This window comes from Malus sylvestris, chromosome 5 (assembly GCF_916048215.2).
Source record: "Malus sylvestris chromosome 5, drMalSylv7.2, whole genome shotgun sequence".
Lineage (NCBI taxonomy): Eukaryota > Viridiplantae > Streptophyta > Magnoliopsida > Rosales > Rosaceae > Malus > Malus sylvestris.
Genome location: NC_062264.1, coordinates 16,140,899 through 16,154,344, shown reverse-complemented (window position 1 = coordinate 16,154,344; position 13,446 = coordinate 16,140,899).

The following is a 13,446-nucleotide window of genomic DNA, read 5'->3' as shown; positions in this document are numbered from 1 at the left end:
GAATAAGGCATGATATTTATAGATGCACCTAAGTCTAACATGGCCGATTCAAAACGAGTATTACCAATTACACAAGGAATGGTAAAACTTCCCGGATCCTTGCATTTAGTGGGCAGTTTATGTTGTAAAACAGCTGAGACATTTTCACTTACCGTGACAACCTCCTTGCTCGAAATTCTCTTCCTAGTTGTGCAAAGTTCTTTTAAAAACTTGGCATACCTTGGAACTTGCTTAATTGCGTCCAAAAGTGGTATATTAACTTGAACTTTTCTAAACGTTTCCAAAATATCCTTTTCAGCCTCCTCCTTCTTTATTGCATAAACCTACGAGGAAATGGTACATTTGGAGGAACAACGTTAGAATTAATCAAAATTGGAACTTCCTTACCTTTGTTGGCCGAATTGGATGGTTTAGGAGCTTTTGGGGCCTGCGGCAAAGGTGTTTCCACCCTTTCCGTGGGGGTGCTTTACTACTCCTCTTCAATTATCAACTCTTCAACCTCATTGGAACATGAATTAGACGGTTGGGGATCAGATCCAACTTGTTTTCCACTCGCAAACTATGGATTTTGCATATTCGAATCCTCCCTTCGGGTTGACAACGGTTGAACTAGGCAACTTACCTTGCTCTCTGAACTGTCCTACAAAGTCCGCAATCTGCCCAATTTGTTTCTCCATTTGGTCCACCCTTTTTTCTTGGTTTTGCATTGCTTTGGCTTGATTTTCTTGCCCCTGAGACAAATTGGTGAGTAACTTAAGAAGTGTCTCATTATCTAAAGATGTACTTGAGGTATTTTGGGCAGATTGTTGTGGGGCTTGTGTTGGTGTGTATTGCTTGGTATAGAAGCCCGGAGGTTGCTGCCTAAAGCCTCCTTGTTGTTGGGGTTGTTGTGGCTCCCTCCACCTGAAATTTGGATGGCTCTCCAACCTGGATTGTACGTATTAGAATATGGATCATTCATTGGCTGGTTTTGGCCTTGAAATCCAATTGCATTGGCACTTTCACATCCACCATTTTCAATCAATTGCGGCCACTTTTCAGGGGCATGTCCTTGGATAGAACACACACCACATACACTTGGTTCTTTCATCCTCATTCCTTCGGCCATCTGAGACACAATGGAAGTAAGATTAGCTAATTGTGATTGAATGTCAGATGTGGAACTTACCTCATTCACTTGCTGCCGTGGGGTGTCCCTTTGACCAACGCCTTCATATTGTTGAGCATTCAATGCTCGGTTAGCAATTAAGGTCTTGGCAGCCATGGGTGTTTTGTCTACCAAAGCTCCTCCCGCTGAGGCATCTAGCATTTGGCGTTCAATTGGTAGAAGCCCTTCATAGAAATATTGAAGAAAAAGCTCATCCTTCATCTGGTGCTGTGGACATGAAGCAACAAGGGTTTTAAAACGCTCATAGTAAGTGGGAAATGATTCACCTTGGTTTTGCTGAATGCCACTAATCCTTTTGCGTAGTAGAATGACTCGAGAGGTTGGGAAAAACTTCTCCAAAAATGCCCGTTTCATACTCTCCCATGATGTGACAGTTCCGGGGGCTAGCTCATACAACCAATCTTTAGCCTTTTTTAAGAGAGAAAAGGGAAAAGCCTTCATTTTCATAATGCTCCCATCAACATTCACAGGGGTCATGCTCGAGCAAACAACCTCAAACTCCTTCAAGTGTTTATTAGGATCTTCCATGGACATCCCGTGGAACTTAGGAATGTCATGCAACAAACTTGATTTCAATTCGAACTCGTCCGTCTTCCCTAGGGCAGCCATGGGGTATTGGATGCATAGGGGGGTGGCATTGTCCAATCCTGAAGCGGAAAGCTCCTTGATTGTTCGATTGTCTGCTGCCATGTTGGGATCTTTCTCTACAACCTGTGCCGTGGGCTCCTCTTGCTCTTCTACTTTGTCTTCTCTAAGATCTGGTACAGGTTGAGATGGTTGGGGTTCTTGTTGATTCCTTGCTCGTCTCAAAGTTCGTTCAAAATCGTCGTCAATGTCACGGATGTGCTTATGAATAGGTTGAGAACTTCGAGTCATAAACCACCTAAAACAAGCAAACAAGTAAAGTCATCAACTAGGAACAAAAACACATGAAAATAAACAAAAAGAAATAACAAGGGATTAGCAAAATTGCTAATCCCCGGCAACGGCGCCAAAATTTGATGCGATGAAAGTTAAGCACTCAAATTAAACCCTCTTGTTGTCAAATTGTAGTATAAATGCAAGTAGGGATCGTTCTAAACCGGGGATTATGAGGGCTTGCTAAAACCTCTAAACTTACTCAAAAACACAAAAACAAAGTTAAAAACGTTTGAATAGACTCAAAACAGATTCTAAAGACGCAAAACAACTTAAATACACTCAAAATTGCCTAAAAACACTTACTGGGCAGATTTGACTCTAACACAACTTTGGATGAATTTAGTGTTTTGGTTTTAATCAAAACACTCAAAAACACTAACGAAATAGAAATTTAACACTTTGAAACAACAAAGTAAAAGGGGGATTTTGGTTTTGATGAATTCGAAATAAACAAGCAAGTTATAAAACTAGGCAGATTATAAAATGAATTTGAGAAATAAAATGATGGATGGATTAGTTAGAGGTCCGTTTTTCAAACATGACACACTTGTACATGAATCGATTTCCAATTGCTTTTCAATAAACTATGATATTCAACACCCCAGATTAACCGTGATGCACAAATTAACCCTCAGATTTTCCTTTACTCATTGAATTGGATGAATGCATGCGACAACCCAAATCATTCTCTAAAAGTCCCCCATATGAATGCATAATAGAGATACAATCAAAGATCATTACGTTCAATGAAAATCATAAGTGTTGACGAGGCAATTATAACTATGAATGCATGATACAATTGCCAAGAATTCAATTAACGCGATTGTGATAGACAACCTTCACTACTCATGAATATAAACTTGTAACGATTAGGTGAAACTCATTTATATTCTAGCATCTAATTCATGCATGAAAACTAAGTATGCATCCTTAGTAAACATACAAGAATCATTTATGAATAAAATAGATAATTGAATTGCAATCACAACTTATCAAATCACAATTGGAAGAAATCAATTCAAATCTCAAGCATGTTCATGGCTTCAAACTTCCCCCTAACTAAATAGGGGTTTAGCCACTCATAATTGCAACAAAATTAGAAAATAACAAAGTAGACATTGAAAGCAAGAACGGAGTACACCTAAAACGCTCCAAAGTTCCAAGCTTGAAACGTCAAGGACCTGTGTTTTCACTACCTTGTTGTAGCACAAGTGTCTAGGATGTGTATGGATATATGGATGGAATGGATTTGCACGGCTAAGAGATGAAAGTGTATGGATTGGTGAGATGTAGTATGGCTAGATGAATGGATGAAGGTCACGGCAAGGAAATTGTGTTTGTGAATGAAGTTGTGAGATGTGAAATGTAGTGTCTTTGGATGATGGCCCCCTAATTATGGTGAAGGGTGGATGTATTTATAGGCTAGAGAGATGAGTGTATGGAGTTGTAATGAGTGGATGTAATGGGTGTAGTGGGTGAGTGTTATGGTAATGAGTGGATGTAATGGGTGTAGTGGGTGGATGTTTGGTAATGAGTGGATGTAATGGGTGTAGTGGGTGGATGTAATGGGTGTAGTGGATGAGTGTTTGGTAATGAGTGGATGTAATAGGTGTAGTGGATGGATGTTTGGAGAATGGATGTGTTGGGTGAAATGAGTGGATGTAGTGGTAGGTGAATGTGTTGGGTGAAATGAGTGTGCTAAAATGGTTATTTATAGGGAGAAGATGATGTACAAACTTCAAATTTCGTCCATTCCTTTTGCTCCAAGCATATGCCATCCATTCCATGCCCAAAAATGCTTCAAAATGCACTTCTTTGCCACATTAACCCTTTGGACCTACAAACACACGAAAATAGCTTAAAATACTAAAATAACTACGAACTAACAACATAAATGCTAAGAAACAAGCTAACTAAGTCGCATAAATATGCTTCTATCACTACCTTTGTCCTACTTCGGGATACCTCGTCTGGGGCACGTTGGATCCCGATGCGTTGCAAAAGTTGATTCACCAAGGTTGTCTATTGTGCAAGGGCGCTCGTCAAGTTTATGACTTGTCGAGACAAGTGTTGCTCGCCATTTGGATTGGAAGAGCTTGGAAGGAATGCGCCCCCTTGGGGAGTGGAAGGGTGGTAGACTCTGGGCACGAGATTTGAGTTGGGAAATGTCAAATCCGTGAAACAATGTGGTGAGAATGCCCCCGTCTCGATGGGAGGTCCGGATGGTTGAGATAGTCTTGGGTCGACTTGGGCTGCTTGGAAAGCCACAAGAGTAGGTTGGGCCGTGAGAGTGGGCTGCTCGATGGGAGCAGGCTAGGCCATGGGAGTGGGCTGCTCGTCGAGAGCAGGCTGGGTCACGAGAGCAGGCTGCTCGGCAGGAACAAGTTAGACCTTAAGAGTAGGCTGCTCGACGGGAGTGGGCTGCTCGTCGGAAGCAGGCTGGGTCACGAGAGCAGGCTGCTCGGCAAGAACGAGCTGGGCTGCGAAAGCAGGTTGCTCGGCGAGAGCAGGCTGGGCCACGGGAGTGGGCTGCTCGACGGAAGCAGGCTGCTTAGTATGTGATGCATGCGAATGCGAGGCTTGGGCTCGGGCCCGTGCAAACTTGGATGGCACGGCTCGGGCCGTGCTGAAGACACCATGGACCTCACCACGGGTGGCTACCAACCGCGGTGGTTCCCGTGGTGGAAACTCATGATGGTGGTGCTGATCCACTTATTGTTGCATTTAGCCTCACGGATCTCCGCAATCCCGTTTCTTGAACATTAGAATTTTCACTTGTGGAATTTTCTAAATTTCTAGCCATTATATTTTGCTTATACGTTTTATCAAAGAACCTTTGCAAGTAAAAATTTCTAATAATAAGAACGTATGAAAAATATTCAAATGGACTAGAAAATAAAGAAAAACCCTTTTTGTGCGAGAGTCTTCTACGAGTATGGATTTCAACTCTCAATGAAAGCACCAATTTGTGGATGCAAATTTCTTCCTCCTTGATCTTGGAAAAAATTGCACCTACAAAATAAATAAAACCTTTGGTTATGGCCACAAGCCTCACGCGCCCATGATGAATGGGGGGGGGCTTTGGCCGAAGAACCTCCGATGCCAAAGTTAGAATTTAGAGAGAAATAGTGTTTAGAGAATTTTGGGATTTTTGCAAGAGTATTGGAATTCGTTTTTTGGTGAGAATGGGATCCCATTTATAGGGATCAAAGGTGGCCGGCCATAGCTAGGGTTTTTGGCTTGAATTTGGTTTAATTAGCCCATTTATTTGACTAATTAAACCAAAGGGGAATGTTTTTTGTGGTTATGAAAATGTTATAATGAATAATTAAATAATTGGCTTAAAAAGGGAAAAAAGGAGTAAGGAAAAGGTGGAAAAAATAAAGGAAATGGCCTGCCCCCTTTATGGAGCAGGATAACCGGCCATTAGGATAGGTTTTTTGGTTTAATTGCTAATTTAATTGACAAATTAATGAGTTTATTAGGTGATAATCCCATTAATTTGTTAATTATCTCAATTTATGTGGAATAATTGGTACGTTATGAAGTAACTACCTAAAATGTGAATGGATGAGATAACTATGAATTTGTTACCTACCTTTAGGCACTTTTGACTTGGTTTATGGATGATTGCCTGTTGCTCGCGCGTAGGAATCCCAGTATGCCTCAAGGGTATTTTTGTCCTCTTTTACCCAAGAATCCATGTGTCGCCTTGTGATTAATTTTGGCTCCACAGAACCGTTTCAAACCCGAAGACCGGTTTTCCCGAAAAAGTTGAAACGATATGACTTATGATACCCCAGCCCTGGTTAGTTATATATACGGATTCATGATATGCATTTGATATGTAAAAGCTCCTTGGGCAGGGAGTTGTTTTTGGCATTCCTAAGACACATTAGCATGAAAAGTTTTAATCAAACATGAGAGATGGAGTTTCAAAGTTTATATGAAAATTTTAGTATTGAGTCAATTATATCATAAGAACAAAACTTGTTTATGAGCTTTAATAAAAATAAATAAAAAAAAGAAGAGAAATAGATAAAAGTGATCCATTTTCTTAATCTTGGGACCAAAATAGGATAAACCGGTTGTTAGGGGTGTTTTAGGTTGAGGTGGACTTGGGCTTTGGGAACATCCTCTTGTCTCCCTTGGTTTGGTTTTGTACCAAGTCCCAGAATAACTCGAAAGAATTAGCACATCTTAGGAAATATCTCGATTGGATCAATGACTCGAAGATAGCATGATTTAGACAAATAATGACTTGATCAAAAGAAGTGTGGTGTGGAAGCTAGAAGGTCATCAGTTTAGCATGTTGAGAAAGAGTTGGCATGGTTGTATGGTGTTTTCTGTTGGATAATCTAGGTTTCCTAGGGTGGCAACAATGCTTACAATGGTTGGAATACTCATAGGGAGGTTATGGAGAATGCTAAGGTTGCATAGTGATGTTTCTGGGCTGAGTTCCTGGATCCCTTTTAATGGCTTCCGACTCCCCTTTTTTGTAGGTGAATGACTCACATCTGGAGTTCCTAGGGAATTTCTAATTGCGGCATGGTTCTCCCTCATCTTTCTCCCTAGTTCTCCTGTTAACCTCTATTTTGGTGTAAGGAGGCTAGACTGTAGAACATGCATCATGTCTTCTTCCCAAGGCGCGAGTTTCCTTGGTCAGCTTTCCGCATGCGCTAATTTTGGTAGTGCCTCATGGCTTTCACGCGTTGGTTTTCTACGTGATCTAGGAAAGGAAAATCTGTTTCTCTCTTCATTAAATGCATGTCTGGTTGGCTTTCACGTGGCTCTAAGGCTCAAGGCTTGGTTCCTCCCTAACTAAGTTAGTTAACTTGCTAGGGAAATGAGGAAACTAGGCTGGTTTTCTCTCAAGCTTACTTACGTGGAAACAAAGGTTATGGGCTTGGACTTTTGGGCTCCCAAGCAACCTAAAGTCTTCCACAATCTTGACTTCATGTAAGCCCAATGAACTACCATCCACACCACAATTCACTTGACAAGCCCCAGACATGTGACTTGGACTTATCTTAGCATGAATAATGATTATCTTAATAAATAGGCATGACGTGATCTGGTTTAATTACCGTAGCATTGCATGTTTGTAAATATATTTCTTACTCTATCCCGCACCTTTGCATGTATTTAGGCTTAAATAGAGGCTTGCATGAAAATTAGGCTTCGAGGCTTGGTTAGGCTTGCGTGTGACATTTTTGGGCCTCAACATTAGCCCTTTGATTATTTGGGTTGTGAAAGACCTTGAGCGGGTTAAATAATCAAACCCAAACCCAAGAAATTTTTGAACGTCCCCTTCATGATGAGACTTTTCCCTTTCCTACGTGGCTGCTGGGGAAATCATGATGATGTGCTTCCATGTGATTTTCTTCTTACTTTTCATGTGCATCATGTGATTACCTCATAGCCTGGTTTGATTACTTGTTGGTGCATGTTTAAGTCGAATTAGTTTTAGTGCGTTGTTTGGCTTGGCATGGTTGATTGGCTGCATGTTGCTTGCTTTCGCATGAGTAGTTGAATAACATGTTTTCCCTAGTGAGGATTCTTATGTTTTTGTGGCTTGCTAGCATGACATGTGTAGGGAATATATGTGTTCTGCATGTAACATGTAGGAAAGCTAGTCCCATGTTAAAGGCTTTTATGTGATGGCATGTAGGGAAGCTAGTCCCATGTTGAAGCTGTAGGCTTTTGCGTGAAGGCACGGGCATGTAGGGAAGTTAGTCCCATGTTAAAGCTTTTGGCTTTTGTGTGAGGTGCTTGAACCCTTAGAGATTTTGCTTTCCCTGGGTACATTTGCTTGTTTTTCCAGGGTAGACTTTTACTTCCTATGTTGTCATCCTCTTTTCTTATGTCTATATACTTTGCATTGTGTGATGCGGTGGACTGTAGTGTTTATGACTTGTTGTTCACTCCATTGTAGGTGAATTATGGCCTCAGACCCTCCAAAGTATTTGGTTGTGGTGGATGGGTCATTTTAAAAAGACTACTCTTCAGCAACTTGGATATCTTAGTAGCCGTATCGCTCCTAGCAACATCAACCTCTCACGCTTCATCTACAGCTACCCCATCTTGAGCAGCACTGTCGCAAGCCACCCATGCTTGGGTGGCACCATCTTCGGCCAAACTTATCTGGGCAGCTTGATCCTCAACTACCCCACCAACATCATTCCTGAAGGAAAACTTAAGTAGATCCTCGAAAGAAATAGCCAAAAGCTCGAGGTTTTTATCAAAGAAGGCGTAGTCAGACGGTGCCAATGAAATTATCTATATAGCCAATCTTGTAAAAGTCAGCTTGACCTTGGGCAAGGACAGCCTCAAGACTGGACTTCTCGCATTTCATCTGTTCATTCTCCTCAATCAAGTCAGTACGAGCATTCTGCAAATCATCTAATTCATTTTTTAGGTTCTTGTAGCAGATAACGCTTCTTCCAGCTCCATTTCCTTGGACTCAAGTGTACTGACGACCTTTTTGAGTCGAACAACTTTATTATGCCTGGCAAACAACTCTACATCTTTGGCACTAGCAATGCTTGGATTTCAATCTCTTTCTCTATAACGCCATACTTCCCCTGGATTGTGCCAAGTTGAGACTTTAAGTTACTGATCTCTTGGCGAGCGGTCTCAAGTAATTGAGCAGTGAGGGCAAAGACATTAAATCTCTTTAACAAGGCAAGTTTAGACTCTAACTCTTTAATTTATCAGCAGTTGAGCAAGCTTCTGCTACCATGGTTGTCGCTATCTCCGTAGCAACCTTGGCGTCATCCTGCTCATTACGCATGTACATGGTTGCCAAGACCACAGATTTCTGCATCATAGAAATCAGGGAACCCCTCCATGAGTGAGCTTTATGCTTTGCAAAGAAACTGGAGTCGACAACCTTGCTCACGCCATCAACAAACTTGGCACATGCTTCTATGTCCTTAAGCAGATTGGGCTTTAACAGCGCATGGATCTCAGAAAACTCCCATAAGGCTGGTTTAGCAAGCCGATCACGACTACTCATGTAGGCAAATGCTTCTTTCTTAGCAAGAGGGGCTGGCCCTAGCACTGCCTTGGCAGTGGAATCACCATCATCGCTTTTCGCTACTACACGTACCTCCGAAATTGAATCCGACTGGGGCATGGAATGTTGTCTTGGAATAAAACTAGGCACAAAGGCAATGCAGAATTCCTTTGTTGCGTAATTCTGTCAGCAACAGTTCTAGCAATTGTCGGAGCAGCAAGCTTCACAGGTTCAGATCCAGCAACCTATTTCTTCCCTTTGGAAGAAGTTAAGTCAATCATGAGCTTTCCAACAACAGGCACACCATCGCGAGTAGCAGAGGAAGTTTTCAGCTTTTTTCTCCACCAACAGCTTTCAAGCAGGTGACGAAGATCTATTTCTCCCGCATTCACTTGCAACAGGCTTCACAGTGGCGATCATATTAGCAAACGCCTTCTTCCTACGAAGAAGATTGAGCAGCCAACTCCATATTTGATATTCAGCAGGGATACCCAAAGCGATGTGCACCTTTTTCATGTCTGGAGAAGTCTTGAGAGTTGAACCAAATTCTAAATCTACATAAATAGATGACAAGTCAAAAGGAAACTCAACAAAAGTATAAAGTAGCTTGGAGACTAAGTAGTCTACTTATCATTGATGAAAGCAGTTGGAATGCGCAACCGAGATGAGGAGTCGAATTCCCACTTTTGCTGATCTCTAAGGTTCTCTGGACCAATCATGATCGCTTTTGCTCGAGCGATCAAAGAGCCTGTGACGGGTCTTCAGCTGCCCAATACCATCAATAACTTATGTCAAAGATGTACCAAAACTCGTTGGCAGTTAGGTCCAAGTCAAAGAACCTACTCAGGTTGTGGAACCCTACCATCAAGCGGACCGCATTTAGAGAACACTGAGCAGGAGCACACTTCATAGAGCAGAACACTTATTGGAAGAACCGAGGCATGGGAAAGGTTAACTCTAACACGAAGTAGTAGGGGTGAAATGTGATAGCTTTCTTAGAGCCACACAGTTCACGGTTGCTACCAACCTTGACCTGTTTCATTCGAGCCCTAGATGGAATTGTGTGCTTAAACATCTCGAGGAAGTCTTTGAACTGCTCATCAGAACCTACCTTGACATGAGCAGCCTTGAAGTAACGTAGCTTACTTGCAGATCCACCTTAGCGATACAATGGCAGAATAAATTCATCATTTTTGTGGCTCGAGGAAGTCATGTTCGAAAGAATCCTACAACGGCGCAAGAAAAAATTGTTAGAAGGCTACTTGAAGGAAAAAAAATATTGCATGGAGCAGCACGCCAAGCTGCAGCCCAGCTGGTTGCCCCACAGACCCAGCACGCCAGGCCATTTTCTCTCTTGACCTGGTCTTTGCGGCCCAACAGGTGGGAAGCCTGTCATCTCCTATCACCCTCGACCCAAATCGCCTTGTGACCCAATTGGAATTGAGAGGGCTGGTGCCCCGGGCCTTATTTTCTCCATTGCTGCAAGGGCCCAAGCCTAGCAGCCTAGTCAGCCACGCAAACCTAAGCCTAGTGGCCCAAATCAGCTCAGCCCGAGTCGAGCCGTACCTAGCCCCAGCCAGCAGAGCCACGCCTCCCACTTGCAACAACATGGCTGCCACTACAGCCCTACATCTGCCTCTTTTTGTCGACCTCATCGAGCCAAAATTCAAGCCTTGAGGCTCAAAAAAATAAAATAGAAAAGAAAAATTAAAATTTTCTTACCTTGGAGAAGAAGAAAAGAAATGGAACACAATTCTTTGCATGGGCAAGCGAAGAAGATTGCTAGGGGAAAAGGAACAATTATCTTCTAACTTTCTCTCTTTCTTGTGAGGTTTTAGTTGGACTCCAAATTTATTTAATCTCCTACTTGACGCAGACTTAAATAGGTTTTGGTGGCAATTACATTCCCTTTCCTAGAAGAATTTAAATTCCAAATCAAATAGGGAATTTACAACAAATTGGGACACAAACTACATTGCAGCTTTGGATTCCTACACCTCATGCCCTTTCCTACAAGCAGCCCAATAGGTGTGGGGGCATTTGTGGAGCAAAAAATAATCCCAAAAATCATGGAGTTAACACGTGGATTATTTCCCAAGAAAGACAAGGTTGCCCTTATTAAATGAGTAGGAAGCAGTCCCATTCAGCACGCGCAGCTGAGGTAGAGCAGGCAGAGATCAACGACTGCTCAAGGCAACCCTGCCCGTAGGAAAAGTCCAAGGTATTTATAATACAATAATCCCTTATTCTTATAAAAAAAATACATTCCTAATAAGAGAATACCTCTTTCAAGAAGTAATCCTAATCCTATTTATTTAGTATATTTACCTAATCACTCCAAGATATTTATTTACACAAATATCTTGGAATATTCTCACCTAAATTCCACCCTAGGCCTGCTACCCCTAAACCCTAAAGGGTCGGCCAACTTCCTCATTTTCTCCTATAAATACTCCATTTATCTCCAAAATTTAGGAAGCTTTAGCTACCCCTAAAGAGGCTTTTTGCTAGCCACAAACACTTAAACACATTCTTTTCAGAATTCTAACTTTCACATCAGAAATTCTTTGGCCAAAGCCCCCCATTCATGGTGGGCACATGAGGGTTTTGGCCTTAATCTTATATGTTATTATTTTGCAGGTGCATTTTCATCAAAGGAAGAGACGGCGGAAATTTGCATCCACATCATGCTCTTCCAGGTTTTCCTGGTGCTACTCTTCGCGTTAAAATTCGTTCAGTCGAGGCGTTACCACTCCTGATAGTGTTTCTTCTGGTTGAATCAAGATACAATATGGTCCCTAGTGGAGTCTCTAATTTATGTTAGGGGACTTTTAGATCGAGGTGGACTTGGGCTTTAAGAACGTTTTCTTGTCTCCCTTGGTTTAGTTTCGTAGCAATTCCTAGAATATCTTGAAAGAATTAGCACTTCTTAGGAAATATCCCAGTTGGATAAATGACTTGAAAATAGCATGGTTTAGGCAAATCATGACTTGCCCAAGTGAGGTATGGTGTGGAAGCTAGAAGTTCATTTGTTTAACATGTTGAGAGAGAGAGTTGGCATGGTTGCATGGTGTTCTCTATTGGATAATTTGGGTTTCCTAGGGTAGCAATAAGGCTTACAAAGGCTAGAATACTCAGAGGGAGATTATGGAGAATGCTAAGGTTGTAGAGTGATGTTTTTGGGTAAGTTTTTAGATCCTTTTTAATGGCTTCTGACTCCTCTTTTTGTAGGTGAATGACTCATTTCTAGGGGTTTTAAGGAATCTTTAATTGTGGCTTGGTTCTCCCTCCTATTTCTCCCTAGTTCTCCTGCAACCCCCTATTTTGGTGTAAGGAGGCTAGATTGTAGAATCTACATCGTGTTTTCCTGTCAAGGCACGGGTTTCCCGGGTCAGCTTTTTGTAGACAGTACTTTTGGTAGTGTGCCTTATGGCCTTCACGCATTGGTTTTCTGTGTGAGCTAGGAAGGGAAAGTTTGCTTCTCTCTTCATTAAATGCATGTCTAGTTGGCTTTCAAGTAACTCTATGGGTCATGGCTTAGTTCCTTCCTAACTAAGTTGGTTAGCTTGTTAAGAAAATTAGTGTTGAAGTTCTTTTCGAGTGCAAATATAAGGATAGTATAGTGGCACAAGTAAGGATGTCAAACCACATAGACTGAGAAACAACTTAGTAAAACCTTTGACTCTTACAAATTAGCATTAGTTAAAGACTCCTATGACTTAAAATGGGGGGTTTGAGTAATTTTGGAAAAGAAATAAAGACAGAAAGAAAAGGGAAAATTAAAACTATCTAAAAATAAACAAAGGTCTTTATCTAAAAATAAAGACATGGAATAGGTTAGAAACGTTTTTAGGACATAAATCTTACTTCAAATAAACAAAGGTCTTCCCCTAAACATTCTTGAATCAGTGATACGATCTTTTAACTTATCCCTTTCAAATCCACAACTAAGATGTTCACATATCTAGCATGGCATATAACTAGATTGTATGAATCCTCTCTTACTTTGCATATTAGATGCATGGCATATACATAAAACTTATATTTGTAGGTGCAACCTAGCATGGCATATACTTAGATTTAGCACCTAGAAACTCATTAAGAATGAAGAGGATTATGAACATCACATGAACCCTAGAACATGGCATTTATCCTAGATTTTCACGGAATCAAGTTACATGATTAGTTTTGAACCTAACCACATTTTGCTAATGAATGAAATAAGATATGGTACTCATCCTTATCATTCTCAACAGAAAGCAAACGTAAACAAGGTAGCTAAGCTTGAAAATATGTGCTTGAAATGATTGAAATAGAAAACTGATTCTAGCTTGCAAAT